Source organism: Ambystoma mexicanum, chromosome 1q (genome assembly GCF_040938575.1).
Source record: "Ambystoma mexicanum isolate Mex_15411 chromosome 1q, UKY_AmexF1_1, whole genome shotgun sequence".
NCBI lineage: Eukaryota > Metazoa > Chordata > Amphibia > Caudata > Ambystomatidae > Ambystoma > Ambystoma mexicanum.
In genome coordinates, this window is record NC_090922.1 from 162,779,378 (window position 1) to 162,785,459 (window position 6,082).

Sequence of the window (6,082 nt, forward strand, 5' to 3'; positions counted from 1 at the left end):
TTTTCTATAAATATGTTATAGGCGCAGGAGGAAGAGGAGTATAAAGACTCAGACAACAATTGAAACCAAAGATGTTGCTTGCCAAACGGATTTTACAATGGAGCAACTACTTTTTGAGGCACAGCGTGGTCCAGCCAATATTCAGACTTGTGAAGCATATGCCCAGTGGCCGGAAAATGAATGGCATCTCACCTGCGAACTATGCAAAGTTACCATGGACCATTGCTACTGTGTGGAAAATCGCCCAGATGAAACTGAAGACAATGAAGATGCATTGCAATTGCTTGTAAACCATTTGACACAATCTACACCCTCTAAAAATGTTCCACCCACCAAACACTGAATGTTACCTGTTTCTCCAATTCAAGCAAATATTTCACAGCCTGAACTAACAGAGCCTGAAGCATCAATGCAATTGCCTGACCAATTTGCTCAAGATCTCGACTTCAGTATGCATAGTTTGGGGGAATTGTCTACCACCGTCGTGTCGCAAAACACAGTACTGCAGGATGATTGGCTATTAAAGGAGCAAAAATATATTGGGCCTCATTCCGACCCAGGCGGTAAGGGGTTAATGGCGCCGTAAAAGGTGTTGGCGCCGATAAACCCTTGCTGCCTAATTACGAGGTCCCTTTGCGGGTCCCGAACTTAACGGCTGGTTTCACCAGCCGTTAAGGAAGGAACCCGCAAAGGGACTTTCGAGGTAATTACGGTACCGCAATTTGTGGTACCGTAATTACCGCCTTCCCCATTCCCATTGAGCCCTATGGGGGCAAAAATGGGAATGGGGAAGGCCCAATGGTGAATGGGTAATTACCGCCCCGCCAACCTTGGAATGGGGCGGTAATTCCACCATTCACCATGGCGGAGTTGGTAAAATACTGGCGTCAACCATAGCCCTAATAGCGCCATGGTTAACGCCAGGGTCGTAATGAGGCCCATTGTATTCGACTACTGCCTGCTAGAGATTGTACAAATGATAAAATGTGATAATAAATTAAGAGGGAGCATATGCGGGGAGCCATTGGTGAATTTCTCTCGTGTATTACAAGGCACCAACCTGAAAATCCAGGCCAGCTGTGTCCACCTCCATAACACATTTGCATGGTCTGCTCAACCAATGCTTGGTAAAGTGCCAGCTGGAAATGTACTTTGTTCAGCACCTTTACTGTTCAGCCGATCGACTTTCAGTAAAATTTCCAATTTCTGTCAGTTTGTGGGACTTGAGTTCCTAGCTAAAACCCAGTACTACAAATATCAGAGGGAATTCTTATTCCCCGCTATTAGTCATGCCTGGAAACTCAAACAGATGTCAATGGACAGTACATTCTCTGGCAAAAGTGTCAGGCTAGCTGACAACAGACAGTGTGACAGTCCAGGATTTTCACTTACCACTTTCTAGACATGAAAAGTAAAAATATGGTGAGTTTGATCATCCTGCAGGTGTCTGAATGTACATCGTCTGTGGCCATGGAGAAACATGGTTTCATTAAATCCATTGAACATCTGGAATCCAGGGGAATGCAAATAGACCTGATAACCACTGACAGGCACGTTTCAATAGGCAAGGCAATGCGAGAGCAGTTTCTGCACATTTAGCATTAATTTGATGTATGGCACGTTGCCAAATCAATAAATACAAAAATCACAGTTTCTGGTAAAGCAAAAGGGACTGGAAAACATTTTAAAGTGGCCTCAGTCTATCAGCAACCATCTTTGGTGGAGATTCAAAACATGTGATGGATCTGTAGAAATTCTACTTGGAAAATGGCGTTCATTGATGCACCATTGTTCCAACATACAATCATGGAGAGAAAACCAATATTTCCATGAATGTGCACATGGACCTTTCTCGAAGGAGCATGAACACAAGAAGAAGTGGTTGGTGCCATGTTCCCCTCCACACAAAGCACTTGAGAAGATCATGTATGATAAAACGCTTTCAGAAGACCTGAAGGGACTCACCGAATTCTGTCCTACTGGAGATTTGGAGGTGTTCCATAATGTGTGCCTAGAGTACAGGCCCAAAAGGTTGCATTTCAGCATAGACGTTATGGAGGCCAGAACAAGACTAGCTGTACTTGCACACAACAAGAATGTTGCAAGGGAACAAGCGAAAACAGCAGGAACTTTCAGGATGCTTTGTTACCTCATGGCCTTTACAAAACGAAGCAAACAATGGGTGGCCAAGCCAATCTACCAGGATAGGGATTTTGAATTTGTGAAAGATCTGACAGTGACTGTGTTGGCCATGCATACTCATGGAATGGTTCCTGATTTTATTCCCAGGACACATGCAATGCCACAGAACATTGCAAACGAGCCTTGTTCACCAAAACTGGAACTTGTTGATAGGTTGACTTCCAGATTTAAATTATTTGTAACTGTCTTCAAAATTTGCTCACAATCAAATTTTCGATATGTTCCCCAATGTTTGGACATTGTACAGAAATAATCTAATGGTATTACACTTGCAATTTCAAAACTAGATAATGTATTAAAAAGTATTTATTTACGCCAATATCATCGGGTTTATGATGCATTTATGTATATCTTTTACCTTTCCTTCATTTATATTGCTTATCCTCTGTCTAGAAGACACATGTCTGTGGTTGCTTTTGGTACTGTTGTCCTGAGACCACACAATCTCCTACTTTCCTTCCCTAAATAGTACCCTCAACAGCCCTACGCTCCTCTAATTCCAACTCCATGACAGTCAAAAACGTCTCCAATCTGAGAGTGGGTGGCAGGTCTCTCTCGCCCGCAGGTGCCTGCCACCCCAAAAGGTTCCATTCCCCTGTCAGACCTCTGGAGCACCCTTTACAGTTCTGCAAACTGGTAAAAACTGTACCCTTCTACACCTCTTTCCCTTCACTTGTAATGACCCAACTGTCGCAGTTCCGCTGGTCTGATCCTCATGTTTCCCACAGGTTCCCTGGCCCATCCTCCGAGTCAATACTACTGAAACCTACTAGCGACCTAGACTAAACTGGCAAAATTTGGTCCGAACTGTGCTGAGAATCAGTGAGTACTTGCATCACTTGCTGGTTTCCCCCTGGCACAACCAATTCCTTTTACACACAAATATCCCATGAAGGTATTCGATATTGGCTGGGTTAGCCTGCGCTCCCTAGCTATTCTCACCTTTTGAAAACTGTTCTGCCGCCAAGGGCACATCTTACTTGAATAGTGGGAACCAATTCTTCATGGCCTCAAGCCCCTTCCTGACGTGCTACATCCTTCCAAAGAAGACCTGCTTTTTGCTTCAAATGCATGATCATGCGCTTTTATGTACAACTGTACTGTTGAGCACAAGGCTCCCCACTTCTTAGGGCTTGAGTAGAAAGTTAGGGACCGACTGCGAAGAATTGTCTAATGCTCCTAGTGTGTTAACCAACCCTTCTCTTTACAGGTTGTGGCTGTGTTCATTTGTCACATTAGGAAACGTATTGTACATATGCTGTATAGTAAAGTATTGTGTGTGGTAACTGTTTTCGCATAACTAAAATTTACTTGTGTCTATTGGTCCAATCGACAATAAATGTATAGATATTTTTCATATACACTTCTCTAAGAGAAATTTGTGGTTCGTTGCTTTGTGTTCTCATTGTGGGCTTCTGATCACTCTCCATGGTTGCCGCCGGTATTTTACTGTGTCCGCATTGGTGGATGGTGGAATTACCGCCCTACTTCAAGGTGAGCGGGGGCGGTAATTCCCCATTCACCAAGGCCCTTCCCCATTCCCATTTTTGCCCCCATAGGGCATAATGGGAATGGGGAAGGCGCTAATTACGGTACCGCAGATTGCGGTACCGTAATTAGCCCCAAAGGTCCCTTTGCGGCACCCTACTTTAACGGCTGGTAAAACCAGCCGTTAAAGTCGAGTCCCGCAAAGGGAACTCGTAGTAAGGCGGTAAGGGTTAACAGTCACTGGTAGCATTACTGGTGACCGTTAACCCTTACCGCCTTCCATGTAATGACGCCCTTAGTCTTGACCGCCTGCCAAGCTACCTAGATTGGTCTGGCTTGTCCTGAAATTTACCCTGTTTCACTGAACCGAGGGTGGCCTCCTAAAAATCTGCCCATCCGTTCAGAGTTTAGAAATCCATTTTAACACCCTCCTCCTGCACTTGTACACCCATAGGCTCCTCCGTCCATCCACTATGCACTAGCACGGATGATTGGCACAAGGCCTAGTTGGAGCATGAATGTAATTTACCGTTCCTGAATTATTTTTCACAAACCTGCGTTCCCATTTCGGCTTGTGGCACTTTGAAATAGAATTTTGTTGTAGAACGCTCGGTACAAATGTTCACCTTGTGCGTCGTGTGGCAATTTAACATGATAATGAACACACTGGAGACCTATTTAGTATGAACACGCAATGTAACCCTTTCTCGCATGATGTTAGAGAGGGCTGCTTCAGGTGCACAAGGGAGCATGAGCGGACATGCATGAATTATAGTAAGCGCCGTGCAACATATGCCAGAAGTGTAAGTAGTAAACAATTCTGGGAGCCATCCATAATTATTTTAGGTATTCAAAGCCAAACCTCAACACATATTTGTAAGTTGAGCTCTGAAGATGTGTGATCAAGTGTGTGATCAAGTGTCTAAATTTCAGGCTATGCTCAAATTATGGCTTTACCACTTGACAAAAGTGTGTGAACCTGGGCATATTTTTCAACTTCACTATGCCTTACCTGTTAAAATGAGGTGCCACTAGAAGTGATTCAGTTCACTTTATACGCTATTCCAAAAAGCCTCACTCACGGTTTAATGGATGGGCAGCACAGGGATTAGCATACACAGATATTTAGCTTTCAAAAAATCAGGCCCACATTTATTGAACACAATTGTGTCATTCAATAGCAAATCAAAGTAAACACATCAAACAAAGAGTCATCATGGACAATTGCATATTATAAACAGTATGTTAACAGTATGTACCAGGCAATGATGTACAGGGGCACGCCCCACCAGGAGCAATACCAGGAGGCCGCTAACCCATCAACCAGCACTGTCTGCCTCCTGATGCAGCCCTTACAGCCCTAACACTCCCTTGCACTCTCAGCTCAATTAAAATGTGCTGTAAAAAAGTAACAACAAATAAAATGTGTTTAAAATGTCATTTTGTACATAAACCATTGATGGGAGACATTCAGAATGGGACTACTGTAGGGGTTCTGTTGGAAAGGAGGGGGGTTGTGGAATGGGTGAGTGAAGGGAGGATTGTACACATGTGCATGTTATTGGAGGATATGTTATTGTGCTTGAAATATTGTTACGATCAACAAGATTACCTGTATTGATTGGACATGGTATGTTGAAATGTAAAGAAGTTTGAAATAAATTTAATTTTGTAGGGGGTGGGGGTCTATCTTTCACAACAAGATGGAGGGACCACAATCATCTCCTCCGGGGCCTGCTGGGAGTAGCCACAGTGCTCAGGAAGGTATTGTTGGGCGGACAACATCTGAGATGGTACAAAGACTGGGGGCCTCACTGCTCAGTCCTCTCAGAGAAGGAGGAGGAGGCATCACCCTCAATTCTCCCAAGCCAGTCCAGGAAAGGCATGCTGGGTGCTGGTGTGAATAGGTGTGAGGGGAGGTAAATGGGAACAGTGGTTAGGGCTGAAGGAAGGTGACTGGATGATGAAAGGTGAGGGAGGATCAGATATAACAGAAAGGGGAGAGCATATGGGAAGGGACGATAGGTAGATTGATGTTGCAACACTATTTTCCTTGCTTCTCTTTTGGTATGTACAGTTTTTTATAGAGGGGTGCAAATGTCTTTTTGCAGATCTGGGAAGTCGTTATCTGCTGGATCACATGTCTGGGAAATCTGGATCTATGCCCGCACCTTTTTAGGGTACTCCTAGTCCCACACCCAATGGAATGAGGCCCCCCTGATCACAACCCTGGCCCACCCAGATGAAAATGTCTGGAGCCGGGCCTGTGACATCCACCCCCCACTCCCATGGTTACCAGTGATGTATAACACCACTGACATGGCCTTTTATCTAGGGGGGCCAGAGGCTGGCTCTGGGGGGGGGGGCTGGTCTCCCTTGCCCCCCTGCTGGA